The sequence below is a fragment of the Rhyacophila brunnea genome, unplaced genomic scaffold (genome assembly GCF_057557595.1).
Source record: "Rhyacophila brunnea isolate RB1 unplaced genomic scaffold, BYU_Rbru_1.0 scaffold_14, whole genome shotgun sequence".
Lineage (NCBI taxonomy): Eukaryota > Metazoa > Arthropoda > Insecta > Trichoptera > Rhyacophilidae > Rhyacophila > Rhyacophila brunnea.
The window spans coordinates 18375726-18398899 of record NW_028232796.1 but is presented as its reverse complement, the minus strand read 5'-3'; the positions used below and the strand labels follow the sequence as shown (position 1 = coordinate 18398899).

At 32.4% G+C, this 23174-nt stretch overlaps 1 protein-coding gene across 1 annotated transcript in view; it reads left to right on the top strand.

The window, feature by feature from the left end:
* The window catches only part of LOC147075682 (A-type potassium channel modulatory protein KCNIP1-like), a 198948-nt gene that overhangs the window by 156153 nt on the left and 19621 nt on the right, over nucleotides 1–23174 (top strand). The window lies entirely within an intron of this gene.

Below are 23174 nucleotides of genomic sequence, written 5' to 3'. Positions count from 1 at the left end.
TGAGAAATTGAAATTAAAAGTTTACTTGATTTACATAAATCTAGATTATAATTATTATTTAAAATAAAAATCGAGAATTGTGCTTGTCTAATTTGAAACAATTAAATAATGTTCAATTGTATGAAAAATATTGTAGATACATTATTTTATTTATTTTATGCATTTATGGTTTTATAGTTATCTAATACTTTCAAACACAAAATAAATACAGTTCCCATTAACTTCTGACTTACCTAGTTTTATCATTTTGTAGCTACGAAATGTAGAATCATATTCAATAGCTATCTCAAAAACAGTGAAAATCAAGTTATCTGGTTGTAGTATTGAGGTATGACACTATTTATGTGTACACTCTATACCAGTCTATACTATACAAATCAAGTTTTTTTTAATGGCAACAATAATTATTATATCGGAACGCGACGTTGCCTGACTAACTCATTACTTTTATAGTTGTTATATTATTTTGATTCATGTATGCCGTAATATGTCATTGCGTATGGCACATCAATTTAACGTAACTTGACATTCTCTGCATCTCGACCTTAATGATTGTGTGATGTTTTATGTTGGAATATGGAAATAATGACGTTAGGTATCATAATATGTTACATAACATCATTTTCCGACTGCTTAAGAGATATATATATTATGAAAACGATAAAATTTTCGTAAAAATAAATAAAAACTTCGGACATACGTTTCCAGAATTAAAATTGCCTAGGGTCTCCGAAGGTCTTACGACGGTACTGCTTTCGGCGCCTCTGTTTGCAAACTAATCTTGTCACCTGGCGTGTTTATGTGAAGGTGGGTTATTTGCAAACTACTTTGGTGTAATAATACGACTTAATTAGTTTCTGATTGGATGCCTCCGATCACAAGACAAAGTTTTGGGCTTTCCCATTAAGCGAGCAACATCGTTTGCGGCTGTGAAACCGCACCAAGTGTTGCCAGTAAACTCTTGTAATTGAATCGCGAGAAATAAACGAAATTTATCGGATTAGCAATTAGTTAATTCATTATTCATTGCGCGGTACCTTTTTTGATGATACGCCACTGGTGAAATAGCGTGCCATATGTTTCACGGAAACTTTTCCTTCAGACTCCTCCATACATAAATTAAAAAAAAACGATCATATAATTTGAATCTTTCAGGAAAATATGCGGTAGAATCAGTTATTCATAACACTTTTAAGTTCGAATTATTAATGGTATAAATCTCAGCAAGGCTATTCTAAATAGTTAACACGGTAACACGTTTCCGTTATTATTTTTGATCCAAAATAACACGGATATCACTCGGAGCAATTTCGTATAGAAGCGCCCAAGGCGGTTATCTACGGCGATTTAGTCTCTCCAAACTACGATTTGTATCTTTTTATAATGGTATAACATAAGGACGACACTTCTCAGTGGCGAAGGGTAGAGGTAGGCTGTTAATATCCGATATAAATAGTGCACACTAAACTTTGTCAGTCATACGTATTTGTTTTCATTAAACTAAGACAACTATTTGCAGGGTTAGTTTTAAAAAAAACAATTAAATCCTGTCTACCAAAACCATAATAGTTTAGGCCTGCTGTGGGCGATCCGATAAAAATGGTGAACACCTTTTCAGTCATACTTATTTGTTTTCGTTAAATTAAGTATACATATTATTACAAATGGTGTTGGTTAGTTTTTTAAATTCATTTAGCCCTGGCTAAACCAAACCATAATCGATAAAAAATATTGTTTTATCTATAAAATATCTAAAATATATAGACATACTTTCAAATATTTTATAGATCGACAACTATTTTTTGACTATTATCTAACAATGACCTGGTCTACGCAGGTTTTAATTAATTTAAAAAACTAATCAATAAATACTATCTTCATATTGTAGTGTTAGTTCAATGAAAACAAATATGTTTGACTGACAAAATGTAATGTCTACTATTTATGTCATATCTCAACAGCCTACCTCCACCCTTTAAGATTAACATTTTAATTTAATATACGTATACTAGCGCATATGTTGACAAACGCCGGATCTTTAAGTCATAAACTATTTTCCTTTGTCACCGTTTTTAATGAAAGTTTTCCCGTAGGTAATATATTTAATTAGAATATAAATCACGGCCAAGCTGATACACGCTAATTTTTATCTTGGGAGATTTCTCTCGGTTCGTTCGTTACGCCACGTTACACGTGCGGATACGAACCGAGCGGTGAAGGGGGAAACAAGTACGCTACTCTTCATATAATATTACTTTAACTGAATAAGCGATCGTAAAAATAACATTATTCATAAAGCACAAAAGAACACCCCAGGCAAGCACCCATACCCACAATAATAATAAAATTCTATATAATTCGATACCAAGCGAAAACTGTTAAATTTATGTAAAGTGTTGTAAAGTCTTACGTATTGGAAAACATTGGGTAATGAGATTATGATAATATTTAACATGATATTTATATTACAAGGTTATAATATCGTGATAAATAATCTAGGGAATGAGATAACTGGGCGCCAGGACAATTGGGCGCTGTACTGTCGAATAAAATAAATAGATGTTCGTTGCAATTTTATTCAGAAAGTAGACGAGGAATTTTAATCAGTTTCTATCTACTACTTGGTGGTTTTAATTTATTATGCTCTTAATATAATATTTTTTATTGCGGATTGAGAATTATCGTGCCTGAGGTCTTTATTTTCTTTTTCTGAACTCTTTTCTCGTTGGAATATAAACATATGCGTAATTAAATCATTAGTTACGTGTTAGAATTTAAATTCTAATAAATTATTCAATAATAGTATAATAGTTTAAATATAAATAATAATATTAAATATGTATTTTTAAAAATTCTGTATTTCACGAATGTCTATTTATTTTCGAATTTCATTTGATTGCGTAGCGCCCAGTTGTCCCGGTGCCAAATCGTCCTAAACCCATAATCTACCATTCACAATAATAATAAATATTAATAGTATGTACTTCAAACAAACTTATTATAGAATTTTAAACCATAAATATTATCTGGATATTCTATTTTATTTATTTATACAATATTATAATATAGGTATTTTCGCTTACAAGTAAGATCACTGTTACGATTGATAATTAAACAGTTTTTCATATATTATGTTAAAGCAGGTAGGAATGCAATATGTATATATAGCATAATAATACTGAAATGCGTTATCTGAGTTGCTAAAGTAGATCTTTATAAAAATAATTACAAGATAAAAAGAATTTTTTATATACAACGTTTTTAAATTTTCTGTTGAATCATATAAACTTGACTTGCTAGCTTAAACGATCAAAAAAATATGTAGGTACTTGATAGAAATAATACTGAAATGTCATTTTCATTTCCATAGTAACGCACGTATATATTAATAATTTAGTTGCTAGGACCATCCGCTTAGCAACCAATAATTGTGTCGAAATAACTTTTCATACAAAACAGAATTAACTGAAAATGAATTCAATTCTACTTAAAGATGGCTAAAAGTATAAAAAAATGCATTGGCATCGTGTTCTGATATATTCTAAAAGTTTCAAATGTCTAGCTAGTCGGGAAGTTAGTTAAAAATCGATTGCAAGATTTGTACCGGACAAAGAACCACCGGACAAATAAGAATACGAGCTAAGAAAAACGTTGTAAAATACAAATCTCTACATTTTACAATGTATTATCTAGTCGTACACAACATTCGGTCCACCAAATAAATGAAATATGTGAAAAAATCCTAACTTAATATCATAGATCACATCACCTGCACTGTATTTTTAGAGACACTTTAACAAATTGCTTCTTTCTGTTTATTACAAAGTTTAATTAAATTTATTTAATTATAACATTTTGAACAGAAGAAATCAGAATTCAGGACAATCACAACATGAGATTTAATTTTGAAAAAATATAGTTGTAATCAAACAATTAAATTAAAAATACATATTTATCTATATCAAATATTATAATAAGAGAAGAAGAAAAAATAAAAAAACATAAACGATGTTACAAAATAATATAAAATTTAAAAAACAAAATACACAGCACATCACTGAAAATGTCTGTCTTTGGGGAGCGCATTTACTAGTCTTGCACACCTCGCTAGTACGTGATGTGAGCAATAATTTCACTAGCGGTGACATTTAATTGTTTCTTGCAAATTATATAGATAATGATGAGTAGAGAGTATCGGGTATACAAAAATTTAATTTAATATGATAATAATATGTCTGACTCGAGAGAAAATACATCATTATCATACCATTGTTCCCCTTTTTCCTGTACGGTATATGAACAATAAGAAATAATTAAAATTTGCCCTACTGATAGACACTTTGTATGTCACTATTAGCCAGTGGAGAAGAGTAAAGGTAGGCTGTTAACATCCGACATAAATAGTGCACACTAAACTTTGTCGAACTGTCGAACCTGTTTTTATATATAGATATTCTTCTATACTCCATTGGCAAGACTTTTGCTGCTTAATATCTTAAAATTTCAATTTATTTTCTTTTATTAGTAATAAGACACCATTGTAGTAATGTAATAAATTGTTGGTTACGTAGAAATTAAATTGAAACCTCGAATCATCCCCCGCGAAAGACTTGATGCAAAGTGTATCAGAATATTAATTACCTAGCAACATTTTGGTAATGAATGCGAAAGGTTATACTCGATCCGCCAGGCGCCTATCAATGAACTTTCTTTAATTAATTTCCAAAGAGATTTATTCTAAATTTCTTGGATTTAATTATTTTCATAACCAAAATTCGTGCCAGCATCGTGGATTGAAATAAAATGAAAGATTTTTTCAGTCAAAATCTCCAGTGTTTTTCTCTATTGTATGAAATATGTTTAAATTTTAAACTCGAACTAACTATATTCCATTTTTAATTGTATACCTATACCTGGTGACATTCGCTAAATTTACCGCCTTAGGAAATTGGGCTGGAATCCGACCTCTGGCAGTTTCATAACTAAGAGTTAAATAATAATAACGTTTTCTTTTATATGTACAAAACGCTGTAAGCCTTGTAACTACTTGAAGGAGACCGACCTGACCAAATTCCGAGAAGGCATGTCATAGTTACCTGGACGTGTGATCCTAAAAATTGTCCTTCTAAATAATTGTCGGCGGCAGCGCTCGAAGTGGAAAAGTTTATGAACCGGAGCGCTTGACATTTCTCTGTCATTCTTTAAGATGTTTACATAATTATTACCAAATTTTATGTGTAATTAAAAAAATAGGTGTTATATTTTCTATTATATGGCATATCTAGCTAAGACGGTCAAAATATTTCTTCCACAACACGGAGCGATAATTTTACCAATTTAACGAACCGGAACGGCGCTCCGGTGCGCTCCGGCCATTTTGAGCCTTGGTCGGCGGGCTGTTTTCTGCATAACTGCACTCAATTATTGTTCTGTAACGTAATAACGGTGTCATTATTTGTATCCAACATTGCAGTATGTACATACGTTTGTTTTTAATTTTCTTTTGAAGTTCTTCGCGTCGACGAAAATTAAAATATTGACTTGATACGACATTACCCCCTTATTTCAGTTGGGCCTTGGTACATAACTAGGGAATCCAATCCCGAGCCAAAATTCTGATCCCGGGATTTCGGGATTACAATTTGACAATCCCGGGATCCCGGGACTGGTCCCGGGATTGGCATTTTTTTCCATTGTTATTATAAAAATTTTATATTTACAAATAACATTGATAAAATCGGTCAAAAATAAATCTAGTATAATTTATACCATTTAAGACATTTATTGTAAATATTGTATACGTTCAATCTTGGAAATACACATGTTTAATGGAGTAAATAATATTGTAATATAAATAATAATGTGAATTTAATATGAGATTGCTGTTTCTGATAGTAAAGACATAATGAATAGATTAGCGAGATTTAAAATAATAAAGCAAGTAATCATGGTGTACTTATGGCCTTTTCGCTTCATAAATCTATCTAATTAATCAGCCAAATATGAAACTGCTGTAAAACGTATGATATCATGGTGGAATTACTTTGTTAAAAGTGCGAAGCATTGTTTTTTCCAATCTTTCTCATTTTTAATAATGTATGTGAAAAATAAAATGAATCGGCAACCTACACATGGGTACAAATCAAACTTCATTCGACCTCAGTTTATTTCTGATGTAGCTATTTTTTATTAAAAGTATTTTTTCTATTATATTTTCGTTTTTATTTTATTTTCCATAATAAAATGATAAAAAAATCAATCCCGAAATCCCGGGATTCATAGGTATCGAAAATAGCTCGGGATCCCTATACATAACTACAAACTAGTAAGGAACTTGAAAATATGTAGCGTAAATTATTGGAAAAAAAAGTGAAAAAGCTCCTTTTATTAAACGAAAATTAGTTGATAATTAGGGTCATCAATCATTTTCTATTCTACCCACATACAATTTAACATTTCAATCTTAGTCTAGACCAGTGAAGTCAAACCGGTAGCTCGCCAACTGTTATTTGAAGGTGCACGTGATAAAATTGACGTAAAATTTACGTGAGAAAACGTATAGCAATGTTTTGAGTAGATACTGTTAGAATAAATAGCAAATTATGCGGAAAATTAAGTGTCATTAAAATTTTATGAAATGTTATATTTTAAATAATTTGTGACGCTAAAAAACAAACGTAGCCATCTCCATCACAAGTGAAACTGAGTAAATCAACTTTTTTGTTTTTGTGGTTAATTTGAACCCGTAAGTTAATAATTTCCTAATTTTTGATTATATTTTATTTAAAAGATACGATTTAAACAATGCTCAATAATCGTGAATCTTTAACAAACAAGATATTTACGATTTTATGTTGGAGATGGCTATGTTTGTTTTGTATCATCTGGATTTGACCAGGTTTGAAATAAATACTATTGGAGATGGACAGTTTTGTTTTGTATTCGATTGGTTTGTTTTGTATTCTAACAAACAGGGTTGTGTTAAAATGGGTGCCGGACGAAATCCAGAATGCTGAAATCCCGAATGCCGACATCCCGAAAGCCGAAATCCCGAAAGCCAAAATCCCGAATGGCCGAAATTCCGAATGGCCGGAATCCCGAAGGCCGAAATCCCGAAAAATAAAAAAATATAAACAGTATTAATTTTCAACCAGCGGTTCCCCAATAGGCGGCGCTTTTTCTTGGGTGTGTAATTTAACAAGATAATTAAAATAGTTATATAAAAACTGTTATTAATTATGGAATGAAGCAACAAAATAATTTTCAACCAGCGGCACCCCAAAAGGCGGCGCTTTTTCTCGATTGTAAAATTTATCTAGATAATTAAAATAGTAGTATTAAAAACTATTATTAATTATGGATTGAAGCAAAAAAATAATTTTCAACCAGCGGTACCCCAATAGGCGGCGCTTTTTCTTGAATGTGTAATTTAACAAGATAATTAAAATAGTTATAATAAAAACTATTCATAATTATGGAATCAAGCAACAAAATAATTTTCAACCAGCGGCACCCCAAAAGGGGACGCTTTTTCTCGATTGTATAATTTATCTAGATAATTAAAATAATAGTATTAAAAACTATTATTAATTATGAAATGAAGCAACAAAATAATTTTAAAATTATACAATCGAAGAAAAGCACCGCCTATTGGGGTGCAGCTGGTTGAAAATTATTTTGTTGCTTCATTTCATAATTAATAACTATTTTAATTATCTTGTTAAATTACTTACTCAAGAAAAAGCGCCGCCTATTGGGGTACCGCTGGTTGAAAATTATTTTCTTGCTTCATTTCATAAGTAATAATAATTTTAAATACTACTATTTTAATTATCTAGTTAAAATATACAATCGAGAAAAAGCGCCGCCTTTTGGGGTGCCGCTGGTTGAAAATTATTTTGTTGCTTTATTCCATAATTAATAATAATTTTAAATACTACTATTTTAATTATCTAGTTAAAATATACAATCGAGAAAAAGCGCCGCCTTTCGGGGTGCCGCTGGTTGAAAATTATTTTGTTGCATCATTCCATAATTAATAATAGTTTTTATATAACTATTCTAATTATCTTGTTAAATTACACACTCTAGAAAAAGCGCCGCCTATTGGGGTGCCGCTGGTTGAAAATTATTTTCTTGCTTCATTTTACAATTAATAATAGTTTTTATATAACTATTTTAATTATTTTGTTAAATTATACAATCGAGGAAAAGCGCCGCCTATTGGGGTGCCGCTGGTTGAAAATTATTACTGTTTATATTTTTTTATTTTTCGGGATTTCGGCCTTCGGGATTTCGTCCGGCACCCGAAAAAAACAACAATATAAATGTATAACTTATTTCATACTTACAACTAACACTTAATAATTTGAAAATTATAATTGGGTTTATGAATTTATTTTGAGTTTTATGATATTAGAATTAAATAGGTAACTAAGCAAACATAACAATATTTTTGAATAAAAATATATAAAAAAAATATAGATGACTGAACCAGTTTACACGATATTATGCAGCTTTAAAACTGAACTTAAAATATGAACAGCCAAGGCACAGCCCTGAGGTTCTAAGATGCTAACTGTCGTAAAACGTTTGAAAATCAAAATTTACTTACCGTTTTTCAGTCTTCTTTGAACGTTCAATGGTATAATTTGATCTGGTAAACTTTCGTGCATTATCTGGAGACACTATTTCAAACTTTATTTGGATTATTTTCCATTCTTTGACAATTATTTCGCTTAAAAACTTGAAGAGCACATCTTATATACAGAGAAAACTTTTTGCTGATGGGAGCCATATTGATAAAATGCCACGACATGATTGGCCATTCTGAAAAAGTGCTACGTCGTGATTGGCTAAGACGAATGTGACCACGTTTGATATAAAAAGTCAATGGAGATGACTAAGTTTGAAAAAAATCACAACTTTTATTTTGATTTTTTAAGCAGAAAAAAAGGAGATAGACATGTCTGAAGTGAATATTATTATATAAAATAACACAAGCAGTCATACCAACCAAAAATCTCAAAAAAGTCAGTGACTGGAGATGGCCACGTTTGTTTTTTAACGTCACATTTGAGGGTATAAAAGTGAACACTCCACATACCAGAGACACCTGGCGTGAAAATACGAAGCTTGCAGTTTGAGACAATATTTTTTTTCATATTTTTATTGCATTTTGCATATTGCACGAGTATTTAAAAAAATCGATATATACTATATAATTTTTATTTATATCAAATTGAGCGTCAATATTGTGAGCATACCAATATTTTGTCACTATTCTACATCTTATTCAATCTACCGTAAATTTTGACGGCCACTGATGATCAAAGTAACTCTAACCTCCAAAAAGGTTTCCTATCACTTCATACCAAAACCAACATTCCATAAGTTGTACCACATTGGACACAATATATATTAAGAAAATTAAAACATGTATCAGCTATATTATGTTTTGTATTTGTGTTTTCATCTCATATTGCGCATTGAAAAATAGTTAATATCTCAATATTGCTTTGTGTGTCCCCAAAATCTTTCTCGTCTTGTATTTTTTTAAATGGACGTTGACGTTGATGATAAAATTAATATTCGCAAGTTTAAAGTTTGAGAAACATTAATATCCTAAGACAGCTGACATTCCCACTTAAAATATAATATTTTATTTTGGAAAAAATAACAAAACTTCTTTGGCCGTATAATGACACATTGTTTTTTTTTGCTTATATTTTTCCGAAACTAACAAATGTAGTCAATATCACATTATATATCAGCAGTTGTGAGCAACCGATGGCCCATATAATATGGTTGATAATAATTTATATAAATAAAATATGGCCCGTAAGTTGAATTATTTCAATAATAAATATTCAATATGGATAAAATGATTGAAAAAAATCTACATCATTTTTTATGTCCGGAAATTTGTATGTATGCAGTTGGCCGTATCACATATATGTATTGGAAATAGGTACTTGGAAATGGTTATATCTTTATGAATTTTCATTAAGATGGAAATAATCAAATTATATCATAGTAAAACATTGAAAAATACATTTTGGTTCATATCCGACAATTATTATTGTATTTATGCTTAAAAATATAGGAATTAATCAGTTTTGCAAAGAAGATGGTAGTCATTTTTGGAAGCACATATATTTTCAAACAAAAAAATATACCATGAACTTTAAAAATAATAACTGTTCGTCTCGGTTAACTAATAAGTACATCCTAAACTAAAACTAAAAGTTTAACTCTAAAAAGGTTCATCACTTCTGTTATATAGTAATTTGCAGTAAAATAGATGTATGTACGTATTATTATTTTGTCAGTAGATATAAAAAAAACTGAAACTACTTCCCATTATTCTTCCATTACCTGTCTACAAAATTGAACAATCTAACATTTTAACGAAGGCAAAATCATTTAGCCTTTCAAGAAAAGGTATCCACTTAGATATAGGTACGACAGTGCTTCAAACAAACATATTTTAACTTTCGAGTAAGTAAAGTTAACTGAAAAAGTTCGTAAAGATGAAAACTTTTCAAGCAAAGCAAAGCTTGTTTTCTCTTGGTTATCCTACTCCTTGGATAAACATTGAATACTTTTCAGTTTTCCACTGAATCAGGGAAGACTGTGTACCGTAAACAATGCCTCTAAGTGGTTTGGATTATACTTACCTATCAACTTTTCAGTTTTAAATAATTCCTATAACAATATTAAATAAAGATATTATCATCCTATTTATAATCTACAATATATTCATCCAATCCAATGCATCGTTGTAATTATATAGCGTTCAAAAATTGACTGATTTTATTGGCATGGAAATTTTCAAAATCACTAGATAAAGACGTTCTTCCTTTTTATTACAACGTTTTTATTAACTCGTATTCTTGTTTGTCCGGTGGTTGTTTGTCCAGTACAAATCTTGCAATCAATTTTTAACTAACTTCCTGACTAGCTAAACATTTGAAACTTTTAGAATTTATCAAAACACGATGTCAATGCATTCTTTTAATACTTTTAGCCATCTTTAAGTAGAATTGAATTCATTTTTAGTTAATTCTGTTTTGTATGAAAAGTTATTTCGGAAGAAATCCGTAAAAAGTAACAGACTATTATTGGTTGCTAAGGGGGCGGTTCTAGCAACTAAATTATTAATATATACGTGCGTTACTATGGAAATCAAAATGACATTTCAGTATTCTATATTTGTTTGTTTGTTTGTTTTTTTATTTACTTCATATCAAGTACAAGTTTGAGCATATTGAGCATAATAATTCAACAGAAAATTTAAAATCGTTGTATGTAAAAAGTTCTTTTTATCTTGTAATTATTTATATTAAGTATATAGTGTTAATCAGGGAACTCATAAATAATGGGTACTGAAATACCTAACGGGTAAGGAGTAACAGGTAACCGATCACGAGTAAGGAATAAGCCGGGATAAACTTAAACACGTGTCAATAATACGCTATACGTCGAATACTGACAACTGCTCTCGGTTTATGCACTGACGCTCATTTAATATCGGTGTATTACACACACTATTGCACGTGCATAATGCATGCTTCATTTTTGTAGGACATTCACACATTCAAAACCCTGCATCAAAATGTAGTGTATTTTTTATCTGTTCTGTTAACGCAGAGTTTCACGATTTTTTAAATTATTAATAACCATGTCCCTGCTTTTTCGTACAAGGTTTAGTAATTTTGAACAATCAGAAACACCCAAACTTTGAAGAGAGCCGCCTAGAGAGTTCCACGATTGGTGTACTTGACAAATATTTTCTCACTGGTTGTCGTTTCACTCATTTCTTGAGCATGAATCCTAAATACAGCAGTCGTGGGGATACTATAAGCGCAATGCAAAACCATACGTAGGCATGTAATTTCTTAAGACACACGCCTATTTTTAAGAGGCCAATATCGGCAACTTAGATTGCGTCGCCTACACGGCCTTCAGTATCCGTACCATGCCCAACACATCCTGGAGCGGGCCCCCAAGCCAAAATGTTTGGCGGGGGGCCCTACCTATTGGATTAAAGGCAGTGAGATGTTCTACAGTAGTGTTTCCCAAATGGTACTCGGCGAAACCCCATCATGGTTCCTCGAGGTAAAATGAAGGGTATTTTTTAATGTTTTTTTTTTGTTTGTATTTTTAAATTAATTCACTTGAATTATTGAGTTATGGGAGTCATATTATTATGAAGCACTGATCGTGACCCCCTTTTGTGGTAGTCGAATAACATGCGACCCTTCGCCGTATGGGATAATAGTCATTTTTATTAGTCAGGAAATATACTAACGATAATTATAACATAAAATTTTACACGTGAATATCATTCATCATATCACGTCAAATTGCATAGCATAACAATATATTTTTAAATGTTTCTTATATTTCAATACATCTTATTGTTGTTTTAATTTAATTATTGTAGTACTTATTCCACTTTTAATCAATAAATTAGGACCGGTTTCGTCCGCTTCAGAGGGACATTTTCAACTGAATACATTTTTTTATATAAAACAATATTTATCAAACAAAATCCAAAGCAACAGAAATAATATAACAATAGGTACATAAATTATCCGTCCAATAATACCTTCCTAATAACAAATTAATTTAAAATGAATGAGAATGGACATTAATATTTCATACTTTCATACGTTCATACTACATCAGTTCATATTGATGTTAATACTGCGTTTTATTAAATTAAAACTTCAATACAATGCAGTTCCACCATGAATTGACAGTTAACAAAATACAAGAAATTAAATTGTATCTAATAATTTGTAAGGAAAATATCTCCGCAGGTGACTTTTCTTACTATTAGAGCAATTTTGTGGTGTGTGGTTAACTCACTTAACTGCTCGACCTGCAACAACGTGCTCCTTATTGTGAGGGACATGAACCATTTATGATACGGTCAAGATACGCCTAACTAAGTCAACTATAGATCTACCATCATAAATTGGCATTTCAGCGAGGGCGCTAGTATGACATTGAGAATATTACCATAACTAACAAAAAAATGGTAATTTATAATTTTTTATTGGTAGTAGATTTTTGTACAAATATTATGCAATCCATAATTCGAGAAACATGTTGTAAAATTAAATGGCATTTGTAACAAATTTATCCTCGATAGACAATTTTAGCTTCAAATTCGACCGGCTGCCAACTTATGATGGTAGATCTTTAACATCTCTGGATGATGTGCCAAGTATACCACTAGTCACGTTGTGAGATGCCACCTTTAAAAACTAGTAAAAAATATATAATAATTATAAAGTACACTTATTGAACGTTTGGTTGACGTGGTTGCGCATTCTTGCGACATTTTAAATCAAGGTTTACAAATCCAAAAGAGCGTAAGGGACATTTTTGCGAAAATGTGCTATTTATGGGGTTAGATTAATTAGGGTGTCAAATTCACCGTCCAGTTATTGTCAACAAATCGGCAATTGCGGGTCTAATTAACAAACATTCCTCATAAAAAATGAGTAGGTACCTACGTGAAGCAAAAACTCAGAAATAAAATAATGTAACAATCATAATATAATTAAATATTTTAATTATAGAAAATTTAACACATCGTTAAGGAAATTTAATTATATTGGGCAGTCTCCATTGGCTCACAATGTAGAAATTAAATTATAAAATTGTTAGTGATTGTTGAGAACTCAAATTTAGTATATTATGTGAATCTTAGTCCCAGATTAATTTACGATTTGATTTCTTTTTTGTAAAAATGAATTACTTAATGCAGTTATTTAAAATTATTATTATTATTATTAAACTGGCGCTAAGGGCCGTTCAGGTCCATGGCCGACTGCACAACGTTTCTCCAGGAATCTCTGTCCAGCGCTCTCTCTTCCCAGTTGACTATCCCCAGCCTTTCCGCATCCCTTTGAATATTGTCCGCCCATCTCCGTCGAGGGCGGCCAAGAGGTCGAGTGCCAGCTGGTGTGCCTTTGTAAATCCTATAGAGAGTTCTAGATCTTTCAGATCGTACAACGTGGCCCGCCCATCTGAGCCTTCTTGACCTCAGAATATTAGTGATTCTAGGTTGGTATCGGTCGAAGAGCTCAGCGTTTGTGCGGATGCGCCACCGGTGGTTCTCATTGACGGGTCCAAGTATTCTCCGGAGGATTCTGTTTTCAAACACTTGGAGCGCCTTTTCTTGTTTTTCTGTTAAACTCCACGTTTCACATCCATACATGACGATTGGTTTGATGACGACGTTATACACCCGGAATTTCGTTTTGATGGACAGCATTTTGGACCTGAACAGACGACTCAGCGCGAAGTACGCTGCATTTCCACTTCTCAGTCGGTCAGAGAGCTCTAGGGACATTTCATTTTTAGAGGTAATGTTGGAGCCCAAGTACTTGAAGAGAGAGGTTCTCTCGAACGAGGAGTTTCTTATTCCAATGTTTCCAGTGGGTTCAATGCCTCTTGTCATTTTCAAATACTTGGTCTTTCCCACATTTACTCGTAGGTTCAACCTTTTCGCTGTGTCCTCCAGAGGAGTGAAAATATCTCTGACTTCTTCTTCAGATTCTCCGAGCACCACCAAATCATCTGCGTAGCCCAATATTTTATGGGACCCATTCAGGGTAACTCCACCTTCTGCTTTCAGAGCTTCTCTAACGGCTTTCTCTAAAGCTAAGTTGAACAGCATGGGTGATAAGGAGTCGCCTTGTTTTAGTCCTGCTGTCACCTCAAAAGATTCTGATATACTACCTTGCATATGAATTCTACTTCTGGATCCGTCCATGCATACTTTTATTATATTTATAAGTTTTGACGGTATTTCGAATTCTTTCAATATATTCCAGAGAGCTTCTCTATCAATAGAGTCATATGCGGTTTTAAAATCTACAAAGAGACAGTGTACATCTTGGGCGTATTCCCATTTCTTTTCAAAGATTTGGCGCAGTGTAAAGATTTGATCGGTAGTACTGCGGTTTCGTCTAAAGCCGCATTGGTAGTCACCAAGAATGTTTTCGGCATATGGTAGAATTCTTTCGAGAATAATGTTCGACAGAACTTTGTATGCAGTAGGAAGAAGAGAGATGCCACGGTAGTTTGCACAGTTGAGTTTGTCCCCTTTCTTGAAGATAGGACAGACCAGTGATTCTTTCCATTCTTCAGGAATCTTTTCTTCCTCCCATATTTGTTGCAGTAGCTCAAGCATGGCACTAAGAAAGGTTTCTCCTCCATGCTTGAGAAGCTCCGATGGAATATTATCGTTTCCTGCCGATTTGTTATTCTTTAAATAACTCAGTGCTCCCATCAACTCTGCCTTATTTGGTGGCGGTATAAGAGGTTCTGCTGTCGCGATTTCTGGCGATTCCAAAGGTTCATCTGGTACAGAGCGTTGAAGTAAGTTTTCAAAATGGGACTTCCATATGTTTAGCACTTGCTCTTTGTTTGCCACTATCTGACCCTGTTGATCTTTGATTTGTAGCGTGCTAGGTTGAAAGCCTCTTTTTTCAAAGCTCACTTTCGAGAAGAATAATCGAGTTTTATTTCGTTTTGCTTCTTCTTCCATCTGCTCAAAATTACTTTTGATGAAGCTTCGTTTGCACTTTCTCAGATGCTTTCGGACATTTTTGCACGTCTCGCTATATCGTTTCTGTGCTTCTTCGCTCTGCGTATTTTGCAGATAGAGCGCATTAATAAATTTATTTTTAAATTTTATTTAAATTAATTTTTATTTAAAATTAGCACATTAATCTAAAAATCACAAATTACAAAATATCTAAACAATATAACGAAAAATACGGTCGCGTATGCGCCCGATTGGGGGAGTATGGCTTCCGTTACACTCAGTGACGTTCCTAGACAAAATGCCGCCCCTAGACAGCGCCAAAATGCCGCTCTATTTCTATACAGTATTTTTTATCATCTTTTCATAACTTTAATATCTAAGAAATGTGTTGTATGGATACATTAGGTAGGTACTAACAAAATATATACTTACCACTAAAACATACAAAATTTATAAATATTTTCCCCCCAAAAGTGGGATTTTTTGACGTTGGTAATATTAGTGGTTTCTTACACATCACGTAGGTACCCGACAAAAAATTACAGTCCTGTTAAACCTTTTATATTAATAATTAATACATTTTGTTTCCAACCGGAGAGCTGATTTTTTAAATGGAAAGGTATTTTCGTTATTACTAAGTTTGGTTAGCTATTTCTATATAAATTATACAAAATGATTCTCCTCGATTTGCCGCCCTTCGAGTAACTGCCGCCCCCAAGCGACGCTCAATCTGCCTACCCCCACAGGACATCACTGGTTACACTTTTCGTTATGCTCAAATTTCCATTGAATGAACTTGCACTACCGTTCCATTGGGAGACGGCCAGGATCCATTCCGCCTTGTAGGTCAAATGGAGAACAAAATTTATTGCACTGAAAACTAAACTATAGGAATGTGGGTACAAAAATATTAAATTTCTTTATTGACTTGTACCAAAACATCAAGTCAGATAAAACATACATACCTAAATAACAACTCGCCTTAATATATTATGTTATTCTTATCCCCATCCACCCATTTTGTCATATGATTTATTTAGTTGAAAGGATTTCTTGGTAGTTGCACTCTCCCGCTGTGGGGAGATGGGGATAACTGTTATAAAAATTTACAAGAGCTTTTTCAGTAGCACAACTTACTATGTGCTTTATTTTGCCAGCCTCATGGCATGACGTATGTACTACCTACAAAAAAATCAATTCATAGCAATGATGTCCTTTTCTGTAAATATGAAATTAATATAAGTTTCGTTTTTTTGTTGACATTAAGAAGTATTAAATTTGGAGAGGTGTAGATTCTGAGCAACCAATTGAAAATATACAAGTTTTCTTCAATGAAAAAACCCGTCCATAATTGTTAGGTTTCCTTTCCATTTTTTTCCGACTGGGAGCTTTCGGGATTGGAGGTAACCAGATTGACTTCTGACCACCACACCAATCATTTTTTTTAACAGACCCAGCCGTGGGTTCACTGTCAAGGTCAGCAAGTTTGGACTTGTCACCCGACTAACATATTGTGCATGTGGCGGAGAACTAAAAGATCCACATCCTCTGGGAATGTCCGAGAGTGTGCTCCGAGAGGGAAGACATGCTCAAGTCGGTACAACCAGCTGTTGGGCCCATAGGGCTGTCCGATCTGGTCGCCACAAAGGCCAATTTATTGCGTTTAAAAAATCGACATCTTATTGAGGACGTGAAGAATGAAGATCTCTTCATTTGGTTTTTGTTTGTTCGTATTGTTATGGCTTTATTTTTATATACTTAATATTTATTAAATAGAATCATTATTTTTGTGGTTCACCGTGTTCCTCTCTCCTCGGGACATTTTTATTAAAACTCTGTAAAAACAGTTAAATTGCACTTAAGTGCGTAGCGATCTCAGTATTGGGTATCTGCTCCTGGCACACATTCTCGGGCGTAAAAAAATGCTGATGCTTCACATCAAATATAGGGCTTCGTGACACGCTCGATTAAGACAGAGTGTAGTGCGTAGCGATGGGTCTATGTTTATGTTGTCTATAAATTACTAATTATAGAATTAGTATTATTTTCAAATAACCTGTGACACCCATAAGGATTGCTTACGGATCCCCAGGATACCATGGCGCACAATTTGAACACCATTGGTCGACGTAGAAGTCTATATCTAGAAATATCATTTCAAAGCAGGCTAGAAAACTAAAAAGACCCCAGTAAACAGATACAAATTATAAATGTTGTTGTACAATCACGATTCTAATTTTGGTATTATCACAATCGTGGCACACTGTATTCAGGCCACGCCCGTGGCACGAAACTACGAATTTCGATCGTAGTTCTAGTTATTGCTTATATGTACTTCGAATTAGGAATTCCAATCCCGGGATCCCGAACAATTTTCGATACCTATGAATCCCGGGATTGATTATCATAATCCCGAAATTTCCGGGATTGACTTTTTTTATCAATTTTTATGGAAAATAAAATAAAAACGAAAATATAACAGAAAAAATAGTTTTAATAACATATAACTACATAAGAAATAAACTGAGTTTGATTGAAGTTTGATTTATTACCCATGTGTTGCCAACTCATTTTAATTTTTCACATAAATTAACAAAAATGAGAAAGATTGGAAAAAACAATGCTTCGCACTTTCAACAAAGTGATTCCACCATGATCTCATACGTTTTACGACAGTTTCATATTTGGCTGACTAATTATATTAAGGAAGCAGAAAGGCCATAAATCATGTTTTACTTTACTATTTTAAATCTCGCTAACCCATTCACTATCAGAAACAGCAATCTCATATAATATATTATGTAAACACTAAACACAATACTTACTAATTCTGCGAATTTTTATAAATGAAAATCGTTTAGATTTGTGAAAAATAGTTTAACATAAATTAAAAATTCCACATAATATGTACAATGCAGGTAACCTCCGTGAAGTGAATTTGAGAAATAGAATAAATAAATGAAGAAACATTTAGCTAGAAGTTTCAGCCATTTACACCTAAGCTGTCTTCTATTTATAAAAGGTAAACCATTGCGCACTACCTGAAAATACTATTCTGGAGATACACTGGTCACAGGGGGAATTACCGGACAATAAATAGCATTTTTTGCTGCTTTACGCAACCGTAACAACATCAGAAAAATAATAAATCCGTTTATTTAAATGAATTTAGAGGAAGAAAATATTACATAGAAAAAGTAGAGCTCGTTTAAGGTGATACATTATGTTTTTCATAAATAAATAAAACTGTTTTACTTTCACATTATTATTTATATTACAATATTATTTACTCCATTAAACCTATGTATTTCCAACATCGAACGTACACAATATTATCAATAAGAGCCTGTCCACATGGCGCGTTTCAAATCGCGCGTTCAGGTACATGTGACCCAATGCACCTGTCCACAAGCGCTCGCGCGTGACGACTCTCGCGCGGAGTGCGCCGGTCATACGCCAGACTCTCGACCTCGCGCGTGTTGTGCGCGAGTCGAGGTACCTACTAGGCCGCCAATAATTGCGCCCAGTAACATCGCGATCGCCAGCACGCGCGGAAATGATTTGTCGGCTAGTTTTAATCCGCTCTCCGATATCAAGCAAAAATTCCGGTACAACTCCGCCACCTATAACTACCGCTTCCTAGATTTTCATGTTGAATACTGAGCGCAAAGCATTTTTGCTACTCGCGCGTAATACGCGTCATCTGGCGGCTCTCATGGTGCAGTGGGTAAGGCGCTGGCCTTCCACCCGAGAGTTCTGGATTCGATTCCCGGTCATGACAAAAAACATTTATGTGTTTTTCTCAAAGCCTGGATGTTTGTGATTGTTCAAAAATTACTAACAACCACCTTGTACGAAAAAGCAAGAACATGGTTATTAATAATTCAAAAAAAAAAAAAATACGCGTCATCTGGGCGCAATATAAATCTATACTAGATTTATTTTTTACCGATTTTATCAATATTATTTGTATATATATATATAATTATATTAACAACAATCGAAAAAAATGCCAATCCCGGGATCGTCAAATTGTAATCCCGAAATCCCGGGATCACAATTTTGGCTCGGGATTGGATTCCCTACTTCGAATGCAATGTGGTAAACTGTGTGTAGGTATAAAATGATGATTGTTTCATATTGAATATGTATATTATGGTTTTTTTTTTTATAAAAATTTATACTTTTTTATGAATATTGAAAATTTTGAATTATTCAAAAATATGTTCTATTTATTAGAGAAATCTTGAAAAAATATTTGAATGATAAACATAACAATGGCATAACATAATGTAATAATAATATGGAAGACTACAATGAATTCACCTTTTTATAAACTTTTTTTAATTATTGTTAAGTCTTATAGGTAAGTAATTTGTACTTTTAAAATATAAATATACATAATAATAATACTCTCCGAAGCTTTGTATTTGTCCGCTAGGTGCTTTTGAAGGCTGAGCTTATAATCAATTAATTTTATTATTCCTGCCTGCGTGTTACTGCCATCTATTCCTTTTTGAAGAACTATTCTTGATAGATTTGGGGGAAATTCTAATTTGACTTCACAAAAAGATGGCTCTGTATAAAATATAAACAAAAAAAATTAAATGAAAATAATATAATTATTAATTATAGCCGTAAAGAGTTCTAACAATCTATCGTCTAACATAAAAATATAATTAGGTACATACTCTATTTACAAATAATAATTAACCGTTCTTGTTATATAAAACACAAAGCAGATATTTTTTTTTGAAATTTAGAATATTCTGAGTTGCGATGTAAAATTATTATCGAGCGATTTGAAAAGGAAAAACAAAAAAAATTCAAAATGGCCCGTGAAGGATTCGAACCTCCAACCCCCGTTCTAGAATAAGGCCGGTGCTCTTACCTCTTGAGCTAACGGGCCGACCTTCAACGTTGACCATGTAACGTGTTTATCTAAGATAGGAAAGATGCCACATTTTTAATTATATTATGTGTGGGTAAGGAATAGATGAACAATAATTATTATTTAAAATACCTAGGTATTTTAACATCTACAATATTCAAAGTAATCCGAACAACAATAAATTCTTATATATATTTATAGGTATGTATATATTATAATGTAAGTATATATTAAAATGATTGCTTCTTAAGTCTAGCCTACATGCCAGAAAATAAAAATATATTGATAATAATTTATCAGACCACACTAAATAAGAAAATGAAGACATTTTCGGAAACAATTTCTTTATTTCAATTATCTGCGCATGGCATCATTCAACCTGATTCAAACAAACGAAATGGAACCGTTTGGTTTGGGACCGTTTGGATGTCCACGGAAACGCTTTTCTGATGACTAATTAGTGTTGCCAGTATTTAAAATTAATTCATAATATATTAGTCTCTAAAACAGAAACATATTTATTGAAACGTCAACTTGTTATGAAATTCTAACCTTCTATCGTTGTCTACAATAATACAAATTCGTATTCATTCATTTTAAATGTACAAAATATAAAGAATGCTTCGTGAATAGGTAGCCATTTAATTAATTTATAATATTTATAGGAATGACATTATTTACAAATTACTTTTGATAAGAGCTTTTTATAATTGACCACTTGTTCATGTCGACAGTATGATTTTGTGACTTAGACGACAATCGAACATATTAAATTGATAAAATTCGTTAGGTAGGTAATATAAAGATCATTCCGGGTTGATTTAACACAGTTTGTAGCTTAGAATCTCCGTAACAAAATATATTTTAATTGAAAATAAATTCTTGGTCTGATATAATAATTATAGTAATGATATAATCGAACTCTTTGCATAGAAAATATGGTTGGATTTTGAGATAATAAGACCAAAAGCGGCTTCTTGTTCGCGTATGGTTACTTATGAATAATAGGTATTGATTATTAATCTATAATATACATAATTCAAGTAAACTTATATGGTGTAAATGTCTAACATATTAATATGAACACCTCACGATATATAAATGCCGAATAATGCTTATCAACACTTTGACAGATTGCCATTAGTCTATGGATCGTCCGAATCGGTTTGACGTTTCATGTCAAACCATTTCTGATGGTCCGAGAACGGTTTGATTTTCAATGATACACTGAACCAAACGTCAAATCTCAAACCATTTCCGGTCAACTTTCTACTCATACAATTTGTATGGATATTGTCTATGGTTTAATTCGATTTGTTTCGTTCTGCCAGCGCTCCATTGGCGAGCCAAAAGTCCGAGGACAATAAATCGTCCGATTTGTCTATGCCCTGCTACTGATCAATGAACGAATAAAAAAGTCGAGCTCTCAAAAGTAAAAAATTGCGATTATCGTAATGTCTTCTGATAACCCTATAATTTTGTGTTATTTATATGTAGACTTGCGTAAAATAATATAGCAGTGAAAAAAACACAAGATTTACGTTTTCTTTTATGAATTTCATAAATACAAATAAAAAAATAATTGGTAAATCTCTCATTTTATAATGTGTAAATTAACAAATAAATCAATGAAAATGTTTAAAACAATTACAGATTTTTTTGCGGTCCGAATGATTGCGTATTAATGTCAAATCGAATTTGCATTGCGATCGACGGACGAAGTCTGGCAACTCGGAGGTAAAATATCAAACATGTTTGAAATCCAACGAGCCTGGTCTGCGGATTAAAAAGTCCGCAGACCTGGGGTGCTCCACGCGAAAAAAAAGTCCGTAAACTGTAAATCGTCTGACTTGCGTGCCAATGGAGCGCCGGCATTCTTCAGGTTGAAAGAAACGAACCTATAATAGGTAAGTCAAGGTAAGTACATTTTTTAGACAAAAAGCTAAAATGTGGTAGGTTATTAATTATTAATCCCCGGTAAAACAGATATAATTATTAAGACATAATAATTATGAACCTACCTACAATAATTATTAATATTACCTAGTACCTACCTAATAATATTGAATTAATTAATTAAATTACTAGTAGGTGTGTAAGTAATCATTAGTAGGTATATTCTATTTAAATTTTGAACTTCGTGGTCAATATTTTTCTTTTAAAACAACAATTATTAACAAAAGTATTTAGGTTATAATACGATATTACGATATTTTATACTTGTATAATAATCATTAAAATTATTATTAATGTAGAATATTAATATTATTGAATAGCCATAGAAAGTTTTTTTTACACATTAGTGATGCCTGCAATCGATTTTTATGCCAATCGATTGTCTTGAAAATGCCGAGTCATTCATGAATCATGAGTCAAATGGAAGACTTTGTAGGTATGTTGTCACATCAAAATAATAGCGATGATTTCATGTGGGTGTGGCACACTGCAGGTCTGATTCGTAGTTATCTCTTAGGGAAAATATTTTTTTTATTATTTATCACATATAAACATAAAATAAGCCATTTATGTTTTTGAATAATTTAGAACTGACCTGATCATTTTTTATAACCGTTCAAGATTGTCAGAGATCGCATGCAATGCATTGAAGTGTTGCCAGATCAAAAACAAAGCTCCATGTTAGCCACGACAAAGAATACGAACCGGAAATTGAAATTTGAATACAATGTTGTTCCAATCGACACTTTAATGCAA